The sequence below is a fragment of the Hippoglossus stenolepis genome, chromosome 10 (genome assembly GCF_022539355.2).
Source record: "Hippoglossus stenolepis isolate QCI-W04-F060 chromosome 10, HSTE1.2, whole genome shotgun sequence".
NCBI lineage: Eukaryota > Metazoa > Chordata > Actinopteri > Pleuronectiformes > Pleuronectidae > Hippoglossus > Hippoglossus stenolepis.
Genome location: NC_061492.1, coordinates 22,008,402 through 22,033,190, shown reverse-complemented (window position 1 = coordinate 22,033,190; position 24,789 = coordinate 22,008,402). Strand labels below are relative to the sequence as shown.

At 41.4% G+C, this 24,789-nt stretch overlaps 1 protein-coding gene across 2 annotated transcripts in view; it reads right to left on the bottom strand.

Moving 5' to 3' along the window:
* lingo2b (leucine rich repeat and Ig domain containing 2b) overlaps positions 1 to 24,152 on the bottom strand; it is a 38,795-nt gene extending 14,643 nt beyond the window's left edge. The window contains exon 1 of one of the 2 annotated variants that reach the window (XM_035168483.2): positions 23,780 to 24,152. The gene's annotated coding sequence lies outside the window, so the exon portion shown is untranslated. Of the gene's footprint in view, positions 1 to 4,801; positions 4,938 to 23,779 lie in introns of those variants that run through there. The other variant, XM_035168484.1, reaches the window with a different exon arrangement.
* Positions 24,153 to 24,789: the final 637 nt, after the last annotated feature.

The window sequence follows — 24,789 nt, the reverse complement described above, 5'->3', positions numbered from 1 at the left end:
ATTTTTTCCAAACACACTCACTTCTGTATCGGATGGTACTGAAAAATATGCATCAATATTCATACTACATTGCATATTTATCCTTTATGCCATTTTATATTCTGCCTCAGCACCATTGTCATTGAAGGACAGTCACACAGTAATCATATCGTATGAAATGATTGCTTGAGATGATGCCATTTCTTTATTTCTATGGCTGCTTAGGTTTCCCGCAAAAGAAATAATCAGATTTTCCACACTGTGTCGACTGGCATTACGTTTCCCTACCTATCTTGGCAAGTGTTTTGTGGAGTAGCATATATTCCTCACCCTCTCTCTCCTTTGTTGTTGCTATAAACCAGTGTTACTTGAAGGACACACACCATATTAGGTTTCTGTCTAATTTTAGTCTCGGGAGGTAGAACTCATCCATTTTTCATGGTAGATGTATACCACCACTACAGATTCATTGGCCCTTTCTCCATTCACCACAATAAGATTTGTCTTAGCATACGGCACCAGACTTTTCCTGCACACATTCTAACGTTATCTCCTGCAAACCAGTTCCATGAAATGTGTTTTAAAAACAGCATTAATGTTCAATGTTAAGTTTGTTGGAGGCTTCCTGCAGCTGGGGTAGGGGTTAGGATTATCTTCTGTTAAGCTTGTGAGGATTCCTACCAACCATACTGAATACAGGGTTTTACTTAACCAAAGAAAATCGACACACTATCTAACATATGATTTACAATTTAAACGTTAAGGAACCCCTGAGGCTTCCTCAAAAGCTTAGTTAATTTTCAGAGGATACCATTCTACCACGGCAAAAAGGCATCACTTCTTTAAAAGGTCAAGCATTAATTTACATCTATTTGTCAGCTTTAAAAACAAAAAGGGGAAATGAGCCTGTTGATGTTGACAACAGTTTTATGTTTGCCACAAAAGTCAGGGGAGGCATTTGTACTGTCCTTGTAGGAGCCTGTTGCAATTATATGGTGCCCATATCGATTCCAAGTATTGATTGAGGTCCATCCTTGATTTTAAGATTCACCAGACGGTTCTAATGACTTCAGAGAAAATGAGAACAATGGAAAGTAGACTCATTTGAAAACTGAATGGAACCTCATAAACTGGGGCAGAGGGAAACAATAATTCAGGCAGGAAATTTATCTCCATCTCAGTCCACCCTGTTCAAGCAAACCACCAGAGACCATTTGTGTGGGCACCAGACTAGTTATAAATTCGGCCAGTGTGCTCATCTGAGGGTAAGATTTCCTGATTAGAAAATACAAAAGCGTGGTCCCGAGTAGCCTCTGTAAATACTGAGCTCTGAAGGTACGTTACAGCTATAGGTGAACATGTCAGAAAATCACTAGGAATACACCAATCACTGCACATACAATTATGTAATTATTGAAGTGAAAGTTTCTCGACATAAAAAACATTTAGTTGACGTTTTGTTGTCATGTTCATATAATTATCTTTGTATTCAAGCATTTAGTTGATCAAAAGTATCAGAGCACATTCACTGAACTTGAACATAATCTAAGACAATGTAAGTGTAGCTGGTGTTTTTAACTGACCTGGTCTCTTACCGGCAATGATGCTTATTTCACAACCTAACCTGCGTCTGTGGTGAGGAAATGTCTCCTTTATGTTCCCCTTCAGTGTTCTGTCTTTCCTTTTCTCATGACAATGATCATCATCTAGTTTTCCAAGTGACTTTTCTAAGATGTTAACACTTCTGTCCGTCCTGGGAGAGGGATCCCTCACATGTGGCGGTTTCTATGTTTTTTCCCGTTAAAAGGGTTTTTTGGTACTTTTTACTCACTCTTGTTGAGGGTTAAGGACAGAGGATGTCACACCTTGTTAAAGCCCTATGAGACAAATTGTAATTTGTGAATATGGGCTATACAAATAAATATATTTATTGATTGATGAGAAGCAGGTAGACAGCTGGACATGTTATATATCTCATTTGTTGCGATTAACAATGTTAGGTTTTAGTTAAGCTAAGTTTGTTGTGTCTTATGTTATGGAGAAATATTTTGCTCATATTTTATTTTGGATTATTCCCAGAGGGGGTATATATTCTCTAATGTCCAGAACAAACACATCACTTTCCTCAGACTGTTCATAGCTGCAGCTCCTCTTTTCAGCCACTGTCTGAAACACTTGGTTTAAGCTCCTGTCTCTTTAAGGCCCTCCTCCAAATAAAGCCCATTCTGCTCTGATTGGTCAGCTGGACCACTCTGTTGTGATTGGTCAACCGCTTTCAACACGAGTAGAAAAAAAGTGGCCTCTGATTACCTGACTATGGAGGTGGCTGGGAGAGCACTCCCACCTGTACGGGAGGATCGAACAGCGCAGGTGAGAGCTGTTAGCTGATCGATCCTCAGGTTTAAAAGGCAGAGGTGCGCTGCCTATAGAGACACAGTTGCAGACAGACACACGAGGACTGAGACGGACACGCGGAGAGACAGAGACACTGGGCTGCAAAGCCAGACACCTGCAGAAAACTGCTGGCGGCTTTATGTTGAGTTTGGACTTTATGTTTGCTCGTGTATGCTGTGTGGAGAATAAAAGATGCTGAAAAGCAACAGTTGTGTCTCTGGCTGTGTGTGGGAGAGCCCCGTGGCATGTGCCAACCTTACTTTGTAAGGGGGTCTGCTAGGCGTATTATGCAAATGTGGGCTAACCTGATGACATCACAATAGTGAGGAAGTATCAGCCGGGCTACTGACCCGGCGTTTCAGGAGCTTCAGGAGCAGGAGTGTTTTTCTCTGGGGGGAGGAGCTCTATTTACTGTGGAATTTGGGCTTTTTAATCAATCAATCAAATGTCATTTGTATTGCCTATATTCACAAATCACAATTTGTCTCATAGGGATTTAACTTTGCAGAACTTTAACATACAAAAAAAACATATATCACACCAGAGGAAAGAAACACTAAAAAAGCATCACATGTCTCCTTGAAGAGACAGACAGAGTGATGTTGATCTTCTCATCTAACTCTCGACAACAGAGTGAATAAGCTTATTTCCCAAAATGTATTCCTTTATCTGTCCGTTTCTACGTGCAGGCTCTGTAATCATACTGTATATATTGCTAGTTCTTTATTTGACAGATTTCTCCGGCTCATTCACTCCGAGCGTCAGACCTCTTATTCAGTGAGAAAATTTGATTCATCTCTGAATAAGAGGCCTGCAGTTAACAATAAATAGGTAATTACCTCCTGCATCAGTCCTGCTTCGTGATCATGAAACACTCTTACACTTCTACTCCTCTCCTTCACTGAAAGTTTCCTCCCCTTACAAACTATGTCAGCATGAGACCTAGAATTCTCTCTGTGTTCAGCTTCTCCATTACTAGAAAGTAATTTAGCCTGTAAGCAATTATTAATAACAAGAAAGGGATGAAAGGCTGAATGCTGGGTTGATTTCTGGAGCAGCGACATTTTCAGACGGAGGATTAAACTTGTGGTCTTTTTGTGCCAAAGCCGTGACATGTTCTCACTGGCTTCAGAACAAATTGTATTTAGGCAGAAATAAGATGCAACAGCAACACTTCAGTAAGTCCATTTATAAATCAGAAATTGTGAATTTAACCTTTTGTGAGAGTAGAATAATGAAGACATCCATTTTCTAAATCTATTCATGCTTTTTATCTTAATCCGAGTTGTGGAAATCAGTTATTAATGATCACTGAATGTTATGTGAACTCAAACTTTATATTAAATTTGAAAAGTGGGTCAGTTTACCGGAAGAAATACAACTTACCCAAAAGTAAGTTTGAGAATTGTCTCCCAGAGGTTTTTAAATCTCACAGAGAGCGATGATTCCCAGATTCACGATTTCTATTCATCTGAGGAACAAAATGTCTCTCCCTGCTCTGCTGTCAGTCAGCACATAATAAAAGGTTCTGGCTGAGAACCAAGATATTCACAAGCGCAGCAGTAAATATTGGCTGTGTTAATATCAGTGTGTACTGGAAGTGTGAACTTGCCCTCAGACCCTCCTATCATTTTCCTGGAGAGCCGTTTAGTTAACGTCATCTCTTTTTACATCAGAGCGTCAGCCGGGGATTTGGCCGTCCTCGCTGGCACTGAATAACATGGGAGGATTAGCACTTTCGCCTGTCACCAAATCATTCTGACGGATTAGCAATCTCCTCTGTCACTCTCGTGAATTCACTGCAGCTCCAGAGGAATTCAAGTCAGGGCAAGAGCCAGGGTGACATTGGAGCGAAAGGGAAAACGTCATTTTCATCAGCCACTTCTGACGGAGTCTGGCACCACGATCAGCATGGACAATGTTAGCTCAGCTGACATTTGGTGGAAGTTAATCAACAACACAAACATCAACAGTGAGGTGGTCTTACGTACTGTTGAAAGAGTAAATCAGATTTGGATGAAAGGTCACTTTTTGTCAGTTACACGGATCAACAACATCAGTTTGAAAATCAAAGTTTAAGGCAAAGAATAGAACCTATCCACACATCTATCGTTTTAGCATTTTCTAACCCTCTAAAGTACTTTACTTGTATGTTTTCAACATCTCTACTCAATAGACTGGACTGGGCTCCACTGGGGCCCAAAAACTTCCAGCATCAACTTGATTATATAATTGATTATGTATAGGGTGATTCAATCTTGAAGATTTCATTCTCTTTGGCAACACCAATGGCAATAATAATGTTGTGTACCAACTCATTCGCTTTTAAACATTAGGGTAAATACTTCAGAGTTTTATGTTTGCAGGACCCAAATGCAGATGACAGACTTAGCACTAAAGAAATGTTGAGTTAAATAAACAGACTTACAGACACTGGAAGGCAGGGACACAAACTGAAAATCCAAAATGCAACAAAATACTCCAAAAGGCAAAAGAACAAAGTAGGCCAACGATGGTGAGCAAAAACCAAAACACCAAGCACAAAACCAGAAACATGAACAGACGACCTGACAAAGACAAGGGCAGGAAACGGGACAACGACAGGAAGTAAAGCAAGAACTCAAACGCCCATAACATAAAAGTCCTTACAACAGAAAATCCTTCAAACAATCCAAAACAGTCTTCTCAAAGTTCACAAGAGGGCAGACTCATGACACGTCTATAGCTGATGGACCGGAGGTTGACATTAGGGTAACTATTTCCCCATCATTGTGATATAGTATTGAACTTGATGGTAATCTTCTTCATGGTAAATGACGGTCACATTAGTTTGCTTGTAGCAGTCCTGCAATAAGTGGTGAATTGTGTTTGTTTTTTTTGTTGACATCAGAGACAATTAAAGACAACACTTATGCTGTCTCACAGGCGATACAGAAAAAGACCTTGGCCTCTTTTCTTCTCTCAATGCTCTGCGAGGCCTCACTGATTGTAACACAGTTTTTTCTCTTAACACTACAATACCCACCAGCCCCGGCTGCTATTGTTGTTGAGACAATGCCTGTCACAGACATTGAATTTGAGCTGTAGCAGTTTCAAATCTCTTGACGGTGCAGTAGCTCTAACAATTCAGAATCACTACAAACACTTAGACAACAGACAGATGGCTGAAAGACACATTGTTTGAATGAAATAATTTCAAATGTACCGTGGTCACAGAGATCATTGTCTCGGTTCCCTGCAGTCCGCCATTTTAGATTTAGACATTGTGAACTGCATCTTTTGGACAAACACGATTGTTTTCCGATCGTTCTTGATTGAATCAAAACGCCCAATCCTAAAAGAGCAAATCTCCTACCCACCTACAACCTTTCTACCAGGGAGGCAGGGGTGCTGAGGAGGCTGCAGCACCCCCAGCAGGCAAGGGACTGTAATTACAGGGCAAAAATGTATTTTCTAGAGTAAGTTTGAAGGAAGCATAGCAGTAATCACCCACCCATTTTCTTCTATTTTTTTTTTTTTTTGTGGAACATGATGAAGATAATATTTTGCACTAACTGAAATAATCATGATGGTAACAGCAGCTTAACATATATGTTAAAACCAATCTCTGGTTTCTTCAAAGCCCCAGAAGTTCGCTGTCTGTTGCAGTATAAAATGTTTTTAAAATGGTATAAAAAGTTGGCCATTCATATTAATAGAAAACTCCAGATTGTTGCACTGTTGTCCTGCATTTCAAATGATTTCATTACGTAGACTTTCTCTCAGCACACCCTACTCTTGCTAATTTCCAGCATCTCGGCTTTGCACAAAATACCTAAGTGAGACTGAAATAAAACTGAGATACACAGCAAATCCCCTCATGTCAAATGTTTTGCAGTTTTGCTCCCTGAGTTACATGAATAATCGATTATTAAAATGGCTGCTTATTAATTTCCTCAATCAGTCAATTTAAAAAAACAGTTAATTTGTCATTATAAAACCAGCTCCTCTGATCTCCTGCTGATATCATTTCCCATTTGCCAGCATTGTTGCTGTTTGTACTGAACACTGATTAGGATCAATAACTAGTTAGTACGTTTGTTGTTTCTAACTTTGTTCCTGCAGTAGAAGCACTGACTGCAGTCTAGTTAGTGCATCTCTCACTAAAGTTGTGACATAAGCCCGAGGCTCGCTGGGACTGAGACAGAAACTCTTCTCCTTTCATTTGTTTACGCCAGAATGCGGATCCACATACTAAATGTACCAGCATCAAATTAGATCTGTGTGTGTGTGTGTGTGTGTGTGTGTGTGTGTGTGTGTGTGTGTGGGTGTGTATTTACTGGCTGCTTTCACAGGATATTACCTGCCTTTCACACCTGCCACATAATTGGCTGCCAGGGAGACTGGCAAATATGAACCCTGTTGGGAATGGAGCTGGTTTGGACCAGTTAAATGTTTGCTAAATGCACTGAATTCCCAGACTACCTCACATTCACATGCATGCCTAAATATTCTAAAACATTATGCACAGTCTGATATCCACTTGAAAGCTTTGAGGGTAAGTGAGAAGCAGAATTTCTACCACTGCACGATGGGTACGCTTCATGCTGGCTCTGCTGGAGGAAAGTGTGAAGAGAAAGGAGAACTATTATATGTGTTTAAACGGTGTTTCCCTCATGTAAGCACCTAAACGACTGCTATCCTAAAAAAAGCAAATCTCCAGGGGAAAGCTAGTTTAAAGAACATTTAGCTGAGGAAGTAGCACAGAGAATCATTTTAACCTGACTCCTTTGTGAAGCCCAGCGTTTTTCTTTTTCTCCTCCTGCAGACTCTGGCTGATATGTGCAGCAGCTAAGTTGTCCCAACATTATGAATCTTACAAATTGTACCGTTCAAGAAAACCAAGCATATGCCAGAAAATCAATACGGCGGAGCGGAGGACAAAGGGGCCTCTGCAGAAAAGCCTGTGTCTTACACGGGATGGAGAAGTACTGGTGGCGTACATCCATTAGTGCCTCATCTATTTTCCATCAATGAAAGACAGAGCGGAAGAATAAATAGTCACAGCTGCTCCAGTGACCACAGGCATCTCAAGGAAATAGTAACTGCCATTATTCTGGTATTATTATTATCTGGACATTAACACATCTGTTATCCAGCTTTTTTTTATTTCTTCAGGCCTGTGTTAGGTCACTGTAAATGTATATTAGGCCAGAAGATTTGTTTTGTTGAGGAATTCCTTGAGTGGCTTTAACATACACATTGGATTTTGGGAAATCTGGCCATATGCTCTCCCTTTTGTATGTGCCTTTAACTCAGGTGGTAATTGCTCAGTTGTTAAAAAATATTATTTCTATTCAGAGTTGTGAAAATCAGTATATGGACCAACTTTGAAGAGAAAATAGGGCATTTAATTGCAGTACTTCGGCAAACAGTGGATTGTTCGTGAATGGTGCCATAGCTGCATAGCAACACCAGCACCGACATGGGCAAGAACACAAAGTCTACTTCCCCCTACACATAATACCCACAAGGCCACCTTCTTAAAGAGCCAGGCTTTGCTTGTAACACTGGAAAAGCTAGTGAGAGTAGGCTACACTGTAAAAATGCAATCAATACATCCCACCCCCTCCAATCGGCCGTCTCGTTAAAGCTACACCCCCAAAACTCAAGGACAGGAACTGAATGACGACTTCTACAAGATCAGTTTTCTGTGAATCGCTCGCAAACTTCTGCTAACGTCTGTGCTTTAGCTGTGTAAAACTCCTCAGCTGAAGACTTGGACCATGTGCATAAGAGCAAAATTAGGGTGCAAGCAAGCAGAAAGGTTGGTTAGTGATCGACAGGTACTAATGCAATGATCGGTCCTGTTTATTAAGCCCCTTGTCCACTGGTTAAAAAACCCACAACCACAAATATCTGGCTTTTGTCTGCAATTGGAACAATACAATCAGCATTCACTCCCGGGTCAGTGACAGTAGACATGGGTTTTATTCTCCTACGGCTCAGATCGGCAGTGATGGAAACGTGAAACATGGGTGAACCGATAATTTGGCAAAACAGCAAGGTGAGAGCAGTCCTGACGACAGACATGACACACAGGTGGAAAAAAACTGAAACTTCTCCACCGACAATGGGAAAGGAGTAAATTGCCATTTTATAGTGAGTTAACTGGCATTAATAAAAACAGCATATAGCTGCTAATCTTAGTGTAAAAGATATTTTAAAGAAACCAGCTTTTTTTCTTTTTCTGTACAGACAAATGTGTTTGTTGATGGCTATTTGAACATGAAAAGGAATTGTGTTTCAAATTACTAACCCTACCTTTAACTGGATAGAAGACGAAAAAAACAATACTTATAAAAAACTGATTAACGCTATATCATGTTTATGTCATGAAATATATATGTTTAAATATATAAAAGATGGTGTTGCTGATTGTGATTGATGTAAATATTCTTGTATTCTCATGACCACATGAGTACAGTGACATGCATTTATATTGGAAAGCTGCAAAATGGAAATGAACGTTGATTTACTCTTGGGAAAATCAGACACCTAAACTATTTTTATCTGGGAAGCAAAAAGCACGTTAATAACACACAGCACACAGATATTGATTCTCCAGAGATGAGTGGCTTTGTAAGTTCTCATCCAAATCTGCCCGGGCTCACTGATCCAGGTTCTGTCCACGCAGAAACGCTGAGTGCACTTAGCACATGGGTCTTGGCAACCGGAGTGCACTCTCTCCTTTAATGATCCATTAAAACTGATAAATGTCCGGAAACATTACAACCACTTAGCTGCTTGTAGAAATAGGACTTTTACTTTTTCAAGAGCGATCACCAACAAACTGCCCATTTCATTTCCTTCAAGATTTTGCAGCTCAGCCAGCCGTGTCCTGTTTGATGTTTGGCAGTGTGTTGGTATGCAGATTACTTTTTTGCAGCCGGAGCATTTTTGAGAAGAGGACATCATGCAATTTTTTTTTTAATGCAGGGAACATTACCTCCCCTTGCACTACTATTACGGCCGCAGCTGAATGCCTTTATGATCATGCCCTGTCTCTGGGAGAAGTCAAAAGGCATTTTGGGAAATGAATGTGGTACATTTACACTAAGAAGTATGAAGAAGCTGAGGCCGTGGGTAGAACAAAAAGGCAAATTACAACACTGCGTCACAAAAGAAGTTCCTCCATGTGATAGAATGATGACGTAGTGTGTAACACTGCAAACGACCGAGGGTGAAATTTACAGCAATTCTCTCACCAGAACTCCAACTTGGGGAAAATTTAGGTGAAAGCCGCAGAATTCTACTTAAGTAAAGTACTGCAGCAATCACTCTGCCATAATGAATCCCACGGTGAGTTACTGGGCAACTCTGTCTCCGAATAGAGGAGAGAGAGAGAGAGAGAGGGCTGGTGCCCACAAAATTCAAAGTCATTCTCAAGTTCTTGGCATCAGCATTGAGGAGTTGAGACAGAGCTTATTTTTTTAATCCATAACGATGTGTTAGGATAATGGAATTTTCTTTTTAATTTAGTATCGTAGAGTAGATTCTTGTTGTCATCTCTGTTGTCGTCTTCTACGTGTACGACACCTCTTTTTCATCCTGAGATATTTGTATTCTTTTTGTTTTTTCAGCTTTGCGTTAGAAACGTCATCAACACGACCACTCGCTTACTGTGAATTCACCGGAGAATCTGAAGCTGTGTTCTCACATGGGCTCGTTCGGACATTCTGCAAAGAGTCTGGAGTTCAGTAAATGTCTGAAAGCAGCTTTATCGTTTTTTCTGTCCAGCGTTATGCTCTTGTGTGTTCCTGGTTGGGTGTGGCTTCCAGAAGCTTCCATCTCCCGTCAACACTGCTGCACCTGAACTGAATCGATCTACTCTCCAAACTCTGCACTATCCAAGAACTAGACTGACCACCACCTCTCTGCCAGATTATCGTACCACCTTGTGGTATCTACAATTCAGCCAACACTCGTTACCTGTCTGCCCACCTGAAATGAACCTGTTGTGCTCAGGATCACCAGTTGCTCTCCATCGACCAGCCACACTCACCCAGCACTTCCCATCAGTACTCTGCTCTGAGCAGTAAAGCCACTCTGCCTCGCTCCACCTGTAGGTCTTTTTCAAGACCCTGAGTATTTCTTAGATTAATAGCACTCTCTGTTGTCCACCCTGCACATTCACCTTGTTTCTACCTTCACCAAAGAGGTTATGTTTTAATTGCTTTTTGTCTCACTGCCTGATTATGTGAAAACTACTCAACAGATTGTCTTTAAACTTAATAGAAGGATGGGACATGAGCCAAGAAAGAACCCATTACATTTTGGCACGACTCTGGCTAAAGGGACAGATCCAGGATTTTTTTTCATCACTATCTTTAGCATTAGAAAATAGGGTGGTTTTTTTTTTTACATCTTCACTTATTTATCAGAGAATGACTCATGGATCGTGATGAAAAAGAACCTGACATGCTGAGTGGACTGATACTTATGAGTGTGTCTAATTTTGTACAGATGCAACTAAAAATCTGGATCTAGAAAATGTAAAGATGTTTTCACAGTATGCACTCCATTATAGTTGCAAATAAAATCTGAAACATACATCGTGTCTCTACTCTTGTGATCTGCACATTGAGTTTAGCGTTAAAACACAGGATTTAGGATTTTAAGGTTCATATCTAACCAATTTTTGGTTTATTTGTATTCTGCTTTAGCCATAAAATTGGTGTATGTATGTATGTAGATATTTTACATCATATAAATACTCTATATAGTAGTTTGCATCATTAGTGGCAGAGACTGGAAATCAGACCAATCAGCGAGCTCATCTTATTTCACTCTCATAGACCATTCTGGCCCCACTTCACATTCACACTGATTTCCATCCCTCCTCAAAGTGAACCAGTATATATTCATAAAGAAGACTTTTTAAATCTTTCTGTCACTCTTCAATATGTCACACATAACCTCTCTCTGATTGGTTGTTGGTCTGTTAAGTGACATGATAACGTCCCTTGTGCATTGAAAATGAACTGAGAGGTTTCAGACCCATTTACAAATGGAAATTGCTCCTGCGATACCAGGCAGAGTCCACCATACCCATCCGGGATTGATCCAGCACGTACATGCACAAGGGACTCACAGGAAATGAGGCATCCATGTACTTCATGAAATTCAGAGGCGACCTTGCTAATGCACACACAGCAATTTGCAATTATGTAAGAGCAGAACAGTCAGTCATTCTAAAGAAGAAATATATTTGGTTGATTTCTTTACACAAGGATTCATAAAGAAGACGTCACATTTTTATCCTAAAACAACCAGGGAATAGAAAGCAACGCTCTTAAAGTAATTTTGTTCCCTCCCTGACAGATGAATATATATCTGAGCTCCACTGCTTGTAATAAGGAATGTTTATGATGAAGTTGATATGTATATAACCAAAGCTGAAATCTCAAAAAGTACATGAAACCTGAATATGTACAAGAACCTCTCAGCTGAATCCACATCATTAAATGATCTCAAATCAATCCTAAAGGTAAATCTAACTCTGACTGACCGGATGAGCAGTGACTTGAGTGAACACGTACTTGTACATTAATGAGTTGTTAACACCATGTTCTCACCCCACACTCAAATCAGATTAAGCCAATTAACAGGTCTATGATGCTGTAATTAAAATGCACCAACATGCAGAAGAAAAAACATACAGTCACCTGTTACTTGCTATTTTTAAACACAAGTGCCTCTCTACAGAGAGCGACAAGCGTGTTGTCACTGTCCACACTTGCACTGGAAACTAGCATGACATTAAGACATGATGTTCAATACTATGACACTGGATTTCCCTTTTCCTTAATGAAACAAAGAGAGGCAGAAACATTGTAGCATAGATCTTCTAGTAGTTTCCTTGTCTCAGCCATAGGCTGTATAAAAAGATGGGCGACGTGTTCCCACTTCCTCCCACTATCTAGCAATTAATACAAAATGTCCTGGATACGAATGCTGCCATCTTGCGCATGTGTAGTAGTGGGATGTAATGAAGTACTTTTACTTTAGATTTATTTTCAGGTACTTTTCATTTTTACTCACTAAACATATCAGCAAATATCTGTACTTTACACTCCACTACGTTTTTATAAAGCACTGCGCTACATGTTCATATTATTTTTTTAAAGTAATCAATAACAAGAGGGGAATTGGTCACTGATCCCATTAGAGCGGGCAGGTGACAATAGACCCCGCCTCCTTCTACGAGAGCAAAGCACGTCTGCAGCAGCGTCACTGGTGAAGAAGAAACTATTACTTCTAAATTACAGAAGTCGCCTCCGAGGCTCAGCCATAATGATGTGGTAGACTGTTGCATTAGAGAATAAGCTACGCTCATTTTAATACTTAAGGTAAATTAAAAAGCAAGTACTTACTCTTACTTATGTAGTAAAGTTAATGAGGTGCTTTACATTTTACTGGAGTACTTTTTTTTCTCTATTTGTACTTTAAATAAAAAATAAAATGACAGAGACCATCTTTGAGCCAAATCCATTTAATGTGTACTTTGACTCTTCAGTTTGGTCCATCTCCCATCCACTAACATGGAGCATGAAGGTTTCTGACCTATTCTGCAGCCAGCCACCAGGGGGCGATCACGACTTTTTGGCTTCACTTTTACGGTGCAGACATGTCGTCCATCTTTATATACAGTCAATTGTCTCAACACCTGAATTCCACTTTATTTCATTGCAGCCCAATAAGTAATAACAAAGGAGGTCACCACTATATAGCTGCATTCTTCAGAGGGGCTGTATATGTAACAGCAAATGTCCAGGTGAGAGAGAGTGGGGGTGTCGATGACGTTTCTAACATGCAACAGATGCAAACATGAAAATAACCCAAAGAATACAAATATCTCAGGATGAAAAAGCAGAGCCACACACATAGAAGACACCGACAAAGATGTCAAGAGACTTTTTGGTGATAAGGGCCGATAACGATGTGCTGTAAACAAAAACGTGATCTCCGCAGCTGAATTTCTACGTTACATCCTTCCTCCTGCATGCCTCTACCTGTGTTGATGTGAACACGCCTGACCACACAATGTCCTTCAGCGTTCTTTCTATTTCAAAGGCAAACTCCGGACAAAGTCCTGACCCTATTGTGCAGAATTTTTCTGGGGTTCATGTCTGAAAAACTGCTCAAGTCACATTTCCCTGACTGACACAGGTAACACATTGCTAAAAGTAACACAAACACTTTATAGTCTGACTTTCAGCAGGAGCATGACGATGGCCCAGTAACAGTGTGTGAAATGAAGGACAGTCTTCTTTTGCAGTGGATCCATTTCCAACACTGCCTTGCTAATTAATCCAAAAAGCGGCTGACCAACGCAGTAAGCTTTGCACATTTTGCAAGATTAGGGAAATGCAACACAGTCGGGATGTTCTCTCGTCAGACTGTCACTGTCCCAACATGAGCTCTCTGTTCGCTCAGCCACTCCAATGCGTGACATTCAGATAGCTCTGCAATATTTGTTCTGCAGACGCAGTCTTTCAACAAACACTCACAGACAATTATACAGTGGGACGCTTTCATTTATTCCAGTGTGTTTGCCAGCTGGCTTCCCACCATCTTACAGCATTACAATGAATGCTCTTATTTTGGCAAACAAGCATAATCATAAAACAACTCAAAATTCAATGTTTATGTGTGAACCCCATCATCTGTGGCGTTGCAACATCCTAATTGCAAAGGCTGAGTTCTTTGTATTTAGTGATTCAATTATTTTAGGTGTTGATATTTACATATAAAATTGACCCTGAAATGGATTATTTCTATTTTGATATTAATTTGACCTTAGATAAGATTCACTTTTTGTTTATATTTAGTTTTAGTCTTTATGTTTCCGTGACAGTATGATAGAAGTTCACAGCCACTAAATGTTGCATTTGAAATCATAAAAAAAATACATCCCCTCTCTAGAATGGGAAGATATTTTTAGTTGTTAAAGTCATATAGTTTAAGTTCCGATGTTTATTTCGATTTTCCTCCATAACTCAATGTTTCACTCTGGTTTAAAGTGAAATTTTACAACCACTGAAAATCATAAAATCCTCTCTGCTTGGAACCACAGAAACACTTGAAAATATAACAGGGCACAGTCACACTAAAGCCCCTTTTCCATTGTCAAAAACCCTCTAACACCCACTGACCTCTGGTTTCTGTCTGCAAGGCGAATGGATACAGTCGCCATTCACTCCCACGTCAAAATGAAGGTTTTTATCGGCTCCAATCGCCAGTGATTTCCTCTTCTTCTTCATTTCAGCAGTGTAGAGGCTGATGCTGCACCTTTTCTGGTGCAATGTTGTGACGGGCATATGACTTCGGGGCGTTGGTGCGTAAATAGCCATGAACGCTTGTGTACATATTTGTTCTTTATATCTTGGAATGAAAGGGGATTTATTGCTTTGTATTGTGCAAAATGCAACACTGACAAGACAGCAGGGTTTGAGAGAGCTTCTCAGTTTCCAGCAACATTGTGACGTCAAAGAACATGACTCACCAGGATCAGAAAAACAGAGCCAACTCCTCGACTGGCAATAGGTAATAAATAATGAAAAATATACTTTTTAGTTGGTTTGCCAAAAAACCTCCATACAACCCCTCATATCGGTGTAAGAGGTGTGAGAGAAACAGCACAGACACACTACACACAGTCACTTTTCCATTGAGACTTGACAATCTACCGACATAATCATATAAAGCCCCCCAAGTTAAATTAACTCTTAGGTCACTTACTCATTTTCCACAGGGGATCAAAACAGTGCCAGATGCTGAGGACAATTTGTGGCTGGTTCTCGTCTGGAGTCCTCTGCACATGTGGTGAGGACACAGTCAGTCACACACTGAGCAGCACCCTCAGTGTTCAATAAATAACTGAGAAGTATTTCTCACACCTGTTCTGTACCACTGCATTATTCCTGTGACCCATAGTAAAAGTACACGCTCAACAAAACCGCCTGTGTAGTTTCAAATCTATTAGTCAAATCATTAGCTCACGAAACAAAGAACAAAAAATAAAAATTCTCCTCCAGCAGCTCATTGTGGCAGCAGCTATGTGGGTGCATGTGGCGCCGAGACCGTCATCTATGAAAGCCACTGAAGCTGTGGCTTTGGCCGCCAACCAACCGCATGGCCCCGTGGCAAGGAGCGCGGCCCCAGACAGAGGATCAGCCGGAGCACTGGCGTCCACACAGCAGGACAGATGAGGGGCCTCAGGCACCACAAGTGGAAACGCACAGGCCTGGTGCTACTCTGTGGGTTTATTGGCCTTTGTGTTCTTTGAAGTGCTTTATAATGATGATGGGGCAAGTGCATTAAGACTGCAGCTCGCCGGGCCAATCACACTGACAGGGTCGTTACTAAAGCATAGCAGGTCCTTCCTGGGAGCGCTGCTCTGTTCCCTTCCCCGAACAAACAGCCTGTTTGTAGCTGCGCTCACTGATTTTATTTGTGCCAGTACAGAGCACTCCGGCGAAGCCGTCCTGCATCCTGTCACAGAGGTGAGAAAAGCCTTATTGAACATTTTAGATTGGAACAATATTTGTTCTGAGATGTGAAACAGCGGGCCGCCTCGTTCCCTCTATCATACATGACAGGCAATCAGCGGCAGTTTTTATTACCTCGCATGTGATGTCAGGAAATCAGTTTGATTTGTGCTCGTCTATCACCTGGTGTAATTTATTACACCCTGGTTGGGCCGGTGAGCCCAACATGTATCGTATATATTTAATCAGGAGTTTTATTTTGCTGATGATACAAATTTCTCGTTGGATATAGCCCCGGTGGTGTAAACAACATATCCTTACTTCGCAATGAAATGCTTAATTTATTGATTTATCTTCATTGCTGCTCCGAACACATCAGTGGCCACTACACTAACACTGTAAAACAAACAGAGCATAAACAATCAATATTGATCCTGCAGCTGTTGCACGCTCATTTTGAGGTTGCACTGAAAGATGGTGAGATTCAGAATTCAGGAGAGGAAAATATTTAGTTTGTCTTTACATGATGCCCTTAGGTCAAAACAACTCATTTAGATCTCACTCCCACTCATCACAACCACAGCTCTCGCTTTCATTTTCTATATCAGCTTTACAATATTTTACGCTGCGCACTTTTAAATCATTCTCCAAAATGCCCCCACTCCCCCTGTTGACTTTTGGCATCATTTCTGCTCTATTATCCAATTCAGTCATTTCTGTGATTCCTTTCTCTGTTTGTTTTAGCTTCTTAAACCCCCCTAGGGCGTCTTAAACCCCCCTTTCGTTTCTATCACCTGCAAAGTGTGTAATCCATGTTCCTGTTATGTATTCCTATCAGTTTTACTGTATGTGTGACTAAAGTAAATTTGCAGCAGCAGAGACGGCGGGAGGCTGTGGGTGAGATGTCGGGGGAGCTAATCATAGAATATGGGCCAGGTGCAGGCAGATCTCCCGGAGATCCAGGGTGTCGGGCCTCACTGTTGAAATAAATACAGAAAAGGAAAGAGATGGGGGTTCAGGTGGGGGGGCTGCAGGTACCATGATATTTCGAGATCAAATGTGGCTCTTGGCTCGTGTCGTGTGTAATTCCTCACCTGTCATGTCTGTTCCCATTAAAGTCCGATGCCAAACACAGTCAACTATGACAAATTATATAATCAATAAAATATTTGACTTCTTGCTGTAAAACATTTTTTAGAGTGTGTAAAGTAATAAGATAGGATAAAATAAGACAGGCTACATAGATCCCACACTGGGGAAATTCACTTGTAGCGACAGATAGACAACAGAGGTAGACAAGAGAACATATACGTATTAAATAGAAAATAAGCAATAAAATAAAAATGTAGAACACACCTTTCACTACAGATTGAAATATTATTTGTGGAGAAAATATACTTAAACAAAGTGTAGTGGCACAGGCACGAGGATGTATACATAGTGCAATGTATAAGGAGATATTGAAATAGATATTGTATATGAATATTAGTATAAAAACAGTATATGCTACATGTATATTAAATTGGTATAATTTCTCCATTGTATACTAAATAGCAGTATACTATTTATAGTATAACTATATTAAGATGGATGTACATATATTTATAAGTAAAAAGTAACAAATTCTAAACTTGATTTGTTTCTATCTACAAGCAGCTAGCAAGTTTCATGAATAAGCTAATGTTACACAGCCAAGAAGCCACTACAAAAACAGTGTTAGCTCTCTCGCTGATGGTGGTCTAGCGAGAATGGAGACTATGACAAAAAATAAAACTGATATTTAGATATTTTAATCATAAAAGCAAACACATCAGCTGATTCAAACAAGACCCAAGACCATGCACCGAACTATTTCACAGCGACAATTTTAGGGACTTGGGATCTATAATAGATTATAAATACAGTATATATATAGAGAGAGTTTTGTTGTTAGCCTCAAACCTAGCTTGTGCAAGCAAATCCTACAAGATAACATTATTACCTCAGTTGAGGAGCTTATGTTCTCTGTGAGCACCCTTCTGTTTACAGGTGGAGGTGGAAGGGGAATCTGGTGATTAATAGAAATGTTGTCATTTTCATACATTCTCTGACTTTGCCCCACCACAGAGCTATCGTTCCATATGAATATTTAATGCGCTCTGTTCTAAGGTGTGTGGCGCCTCCCAGTCGGCTCGTTCTCATTGACTATTGTTGGGTTTCTGCTCAATATTCAGTCACTGTTCCTTTCACCCCAAAGGATTTTCGAGTCGGATTTGAAATCCGGCTGATCATCAGTTCAGACCAGCCTTGAATCAGAAACGCCCCTGCAATTGGAGGGTCGACTCAGACCCAACGTCTGCCCAATTATCCAGCAGAGAGGGGGCCAGCGTTAGGGAACAGTGGCAGAAGTTCAGAGAATTTAATTCAGAAGGAAGAAAATATCTTCCTTACACTACACTGCTGTGTTAATGAATGTACTGATTAAAGAGAGGGCACCCAGCTCCTTTCACACACTGTGCTTTTAAATAATCCAGAAATAGACATCTGAGGAACGACGAGCGGCGACCGTCCTCTGGGTACGCGTTAATGCCGGAGGAAGGGGAGTTCACACTAACCTGAGAACTCCATTGTGCTGAAAGCCTTTTTCCCATTTCAGCGGTGTCTCCTACAGGAGGGTGTCCTCCAGAGACCTCCCTGTTGCTTCGTTTCCTCATTTCTCAATGGTACGGATGTGTGCTATTATCTGCCCCCAACACTGCTGAGAGCTCAGCATGTTTATATATAACTGCAAGAGTGACAGGCACTTATAAACATTTTGACTCTAAGCAACTGAAAGGTGTTTTTCATCGGTCGTCAGAGCAACAGGGAGCACTTTCCTCTGGTATGTGCTGTGCCACCAGACGTAATGAGATGCACAAGGTGTGCACTGACTCTCAATGAGGCAATAAATAACATTATGCGTTATTAATGCCATGTGTAACTACAGTGGGTCATGGCTGTACAGAACAATAGAGACACTGTGCTTTTAACGGCACCATGTGTTTTAATGTGAACACATTTATTTTTAAATTGATGTCTGTCTGTGGGAGGACATAACATGCATTGATTTTAATGTAACAGCTGGATTACATATGCATATTGTTATGGTTATTATGAAGACCTTTATTATTATTAATATGTATAAATAGTATGATTATGCTAATGGTTATTATCATTATTATTACTATATCATCATTTTTATAGTTAAGATTTCTTTAATGTTTTTTCCTTTGTTTCTCAAGGAAAATCACATGACACTAATTTCCAGGAATGTCACATTTACACATTTGTTTCTGAAATCAAATCAAAATCTTGCAGAAAATAACGGCTGTCGGCAGCGCTGAGCCACTTTTGGCTCGGATCCCATGTGGGTCGAGCCCTCGAGTGTATTTATGTGCAAGAGAAGGAGCGCGTGCAGGAGGAGGTGTGACACACCTGAGCAAAAAATAGGTTCTTTGAGCGTTGGAGCATAATTCTGCTCTTGTGAATTTCCCACGCACCACTGTTACATTTTAATCATGCACTAGAGACAGGGGAACCTTGAGTTTGTTGAAACTGACGCCTACAGAAACCTGCATCTGCAATGCTAATCACACTCCAGCAAAGGGCCCCACAGACTTGCCCTGTCAAACTAAAAATCTGTCTCCAATAACAACGAGCACTCCATAGCTCGCTGAATTGCTAATGTGTGGCGGGGCTACATCTGGAGTGGGCCGTCACTGTCCTGTTACTTTGGCCACATCTGTATTCAGAATAAAAGCACAGCGATGGAGTAGATCAACACGCAGACTTAATCCCATGACAATGCATGTTTCCTGTTTAACTGTCTAACCTATAAACACGGCATTTTATCTTTCATCTTAATTTAAAACATTTGTGAATCCCTTTGTCTGCCTTTATATAACAAGTTAAATTAGAAAATATTCAGAGTTCTGATAAGGTATTTTTGTTGCAGAGCTGTGTCGTAGCCACTCAGCCTTTTTTGTTTCCATTCCTGAGCACCTAGCCTTAGAAACCTGAGATGCACCCCGTTTTTGTGACTATTTTGAGAATACTCTGTGAGAGCTCTTATTTCACCTAAAAGGTAGCATCAGTTTACGAGCGGTTTCATCACTGCAGTTTGATGCACTTTATACCATCTTCCTAGTACAGCATTTGGAGAACTTCTCTCTTGTCTCCACTTGTTGCAGCCATTTCCCCCCCCCTTTGCTTAAGAACTCCCTAAGTCCCCCTCACCTTATTCATTGTGGTAACAGATGACATCTACAGTATGCATATATGGATCACTTTCAATGGCTCTATGATTTCATCTTTTAGGGGAAGATTCTTAGAAAATGTGACATTTCGTCACCACTGGGACACGATCGTAGCACTGGAAAGATTTGTGAATATGAACCTTGGGATGTGATGGCATGTGTTGTTCCAGTAGAAAAACATTTTCAGTGACGGTGCAGCTTTTTGTGTGCAGCTCTGCACACTCTCGATGACTTGCAGTATATTTTTGGAAGGCTGCTTGGAGGACAGCAAGTAAGTTGAGCAAAAGTTCAACTCGGAGCCTGTTGTTGTTCCTTGCTCCTTCTCTCCTATAACCATGAGTGACTGTCTGTTAGACAGCAACACATGGTCGTTTATAGTCTAATGCTGCTCTATAATATGGTGCAATAAAGATAATCATTAAACAGTTAAAGTTGTGTGTTTATGAATTTGCCAACTCCTTGCATTAATAATGGGTTCGGCAGCCAGCTGTTGTTTTACTGTCGTTGTAATTGGTACTTGTACGACAATGACTTTAATTGATTTGCACCAATATAAGAATAGGTTTGTCGGAGACCAAAATAAACACAAGATCGCAAACGTACCAAACCACACAGAGCTTCAGTTTGTGTGAATACACATTATTTTACTCCCTAATTTATCGTAATCTGTTCCTTCTGACTTCATTGAGTTAAATTAACTGGTTGCCTGGCACAGAGCTGTGCCTCACAGGGTAGTGGAGTGTACGGCTCTACTGGCTTCAGCAACACGTCCGTGCTTCTTTCAGCCTTCCATACCTCCGACATCTTCTCCTGTATCAACACCATGTGAGAAACACAAGCTCCTAATGCCATTTGAATCAAATTCCATGTTGTACAAATTCCTGTACATTGAATTCTTGAGAAAACCTTTAAAAAACATAGAGTGAGAGCTTGAATTCCCCAACACTCATTTTTCAGGTCAGTAAAACAGAGATTTATACACAATTGCTTGAGAGTTTGGGGTCGTTTTCTTGACATAGATTTATTATAGAATAAATAGACAATTTAATCGAAAATATTTTACTTCGGTGCCATGACAACAAACGTTATGAGGCTGCCACCACACCCGTAACTCAAATCTGGTTGGGGGCCTATAATTTGTAATGTCATATCTCTGTTGTAATTATGCTAAACTGCTTTCAGACATGCACTGAACTTCAGATAATCTCCTGAAATTATCCGGAGGAGCTGAATGCGAGAACGCAAATGTAATTTTCAGTTGAAGCAGAGGTTCTCCAGAATTTTTCCAGGAAGCCTCCTTGTAAAAACTCTGGAGAATGTCTGAATGAGGAGATTGGTCAGAGGATCCACCGAAGCGAGTGGGTGCATTGATGCCGTTTCTAACACGGGACGGACGCAAAGCTGATAAAAACAAGAAGAATACAAATCGAGGAACCAAACGCGTAGAAGACACCGATGAAGTTGTCAACTTGGAGAGACAAGATTCAAGAGCTTTGGTGAAACTATTCAACGCTGATGTCCATGTGCTGTTAACATCTTATCTCCTGTTGCATTCTTAATTGGACATTTTCGGGAGTTCATGTTTGAATACAGGTTGTTTAAAAAAATGCATAAGCACCTCGAGACTTCTTCCTTTTGGCTTAAGTTGGATTTCCTCACATATTTAGACCTTTGGCTGTTGGGCAGTTTCCTGTGGGTCCCAAACACTGACATTGCTTTTTCACAATACTGGCACCATGTGAGGGAAATCAAAGTGTCAGGAAGCAACCATCTGGTTAGCGTGCAGCTACGCGGGAGGCGGTGTCAACTCATTCATTTGCTCGTCAAGAGTACTGACCAATTCAAGGTGTTGGAACCTTGACTCGAGAGGTTGGGCAGGTCAAGACTTTGGTCGCAGTTGGTTACAAGGAGGCACAGAGATCAGTTTTTTGCCGATTCCAACACCAGAACACTTTGATGCACTCGATAAGAACCGTGAAACCCTCCCACATGAAACGAGCGCAGGCGTGACGCGCCCTGCGAGTTACTTCCGAACCAACAGAGGAGGTGGCATGAGGGAAGGCAAGGAGAGGAAGGCAAGGAGAGGAAGCCTGCGGAGGAGAGCAGAAACACAAACAATAGGTGGAGGGGTGGGGGCACCACCACCTACCACTCTTCCCTCTATTATCGCCTTCCCCCATCCCCCTCTCACCCTTAACGAGGGATAGTTTTCTCCTTGCCTCTCATCTCTCTCCTCCCCTCCATTCCTGGCCGTCTCCGGGGACCAAACACACCCCTGACAGGTTGCCATGGAAACACCTCACACATACTCTCTCTCTCTCTCTCTCTCGCAGACACTCATCCTCTTTCTGTCTCTCGCTCCGTGTCTTGCAGCGGTACCGGCTGCATCCTCTCTCTCCTCCATTAGCATCCCTCTTGCTCAGAGACAGCAGGGGCGGCAGTTGTCGAAACCCTGAGCTACCTGCACCTGAATTCATCCGTCACTAGAAAACTTGCGAGAAACCTACTTTTATGTTGATGCACGAACACGAGATGGGAGACTATTGTCTGAGTGGTGGATTGTTTGAAACAGCTAACTCCAAACTATTGTTCCTGAACGCCCATCTTTCTTTATTTTTAGACATGTCACGTAAATGCATTTCTGTCTATTTCCCTTGAACTTTGCTCTTATAAAGATAAGAACCTCCAAATTAAATTTGCACCCAATTACCTTGGCCCATGCCATACTCAATTAATGGCCACGGACGTCAGACAAGAGACAGTCGCTGAGTCCCTTCACTGGAGAGTTACTCATTTATAATTCAGCCCTATATCTCATACTTAAGGTCAAGATAGAAGTGTTTTTTTCATCTGTATGAAAGACTATATCTACACTATAGCTGACCCCCTGCAGGCTTTTAGAGATCCGGGTCCACTCTGGGGGTTACAAAAACAGGATTGTGTTTCTGTGCTGTAGGGCCACTTTGACTCACAGCAGAGCGCCAGCATCCAACTTCATACAGTGCATGTGTCATCCCCGCTGAGCAGCTCAGGGAGGGCTTTATGCACCTTGTGAAGTGAGTTGGTGTCATCGTGTCACCTGGTGAGCAGATGCAATCGCTCTGCTGCAACACTCCCATCCACGGGCGTCACCAAACCCCAAGCGGAAAAGAAATAAATAAAAAAAGGAAGCTTTTTCCACATTTATTCTTTTTAAATTAGGAAATCTCTCTTCATCAGTCGTGGGTGTTATTAGGGAGGAGTGTCGTCATCCACCCCAAACTCACACACAGTGAATGCAGCACATTTCCATTTACACCTACATGACTCTCAGGGCTGAGGCAAAGCTTCCATCTCCATTCATCACCTCACAGGGACCTCATCACTTTTATTTATTTATCCGGTGAATTACCGGTGAACTCCTCACGCCTACAGACTGCTGATGAAACCAAGGGTCATTATCATTTCTCCCATGACAGCCAGTTGATGGTGAGTTGTGCAGGGACAGACTCTCTCACTCATCTTGGCAACAGATAGATTGAAAGCACAGATTGAATGCCCCCTGCCCTCCATCCCCAAACTAGAAGACATGTTGAAGGCTCAGTGTGTGGTGAGTCTTACCTTTCACCTGCTCCTGCACGCGCCAAAATCCACCTTCACGTTTTACATCACTGAGTGGGAGTCCGAGGCACGCGCACACACACACACACACACAAACAAACACACACACACACACACACACACACAAACTGTCACTGACACACACTCACACACTTGCACAGACTGTGAATGCAATCCTGTCACTGAGTTGCTCTCCTTCCACTCTGTCCTGCATGGGAAAAACTACCCTGAAGAAAATCCGTTGCTTGTCTTTTAATGTCTCACATTTCATTCATATTTGATCTGCATCTCTCTCCAGTCACCAGGCTGCTAATCCGTCCTGACGGCGGCTCCGGGTTTGAAGAGGGGAGGCAGCGGCACCGCGATGGATGACGGCGGGTAGAGAGAGGTAGAGAGAGCGAGAGAGAGAGAGAGAGAGCGAGAGAGGGGGCATCAAGCACGCAGCTGCGACCAGAGAGGCCGGGCTGGCTTTGCCTTCAGAATAAAAGCCTAGAATTTAAAAGAGGGAGATAAAAAAGCATGAAATAATGAGGTCCAACAGTGGCTGAATCCACTTGTATGTTGCACGGGTGTTGATTGCGCTTCTACGTGGCCCTGCTGCTGTCGAAGACTGAGTCTATAGGGGACCAAACAATGGAGGGGGGGGAAATGAATTGAAGGTCCAGTGATTTAGGTGAAAGGGATCTATTAGCAGAAAGTTAATATAGAGTAATCCTAGTGATATTTTTACTAGAGGCTGCCATGTTTTTTTCAGTAGTCCAGACTGGACAAACTTAACACCTTTGGGGTTTTTACGACAACTGAAGGCGACCTCAGGTTCTCTTTCATGTTTGGAAGGGGAGGGTGAAGCTGCAACACACGGAAACTAAATTTCACTATTAGATGTCACTAAATTCTACACACTGAACCTTTAAAGGAAGAAATGAAATGAAATGAAATGAAATGAAATGAAGTGAAATGAATGAATTCATCAGTTATTGAGAGAAGAGATCAGAGCTCACAACTATACA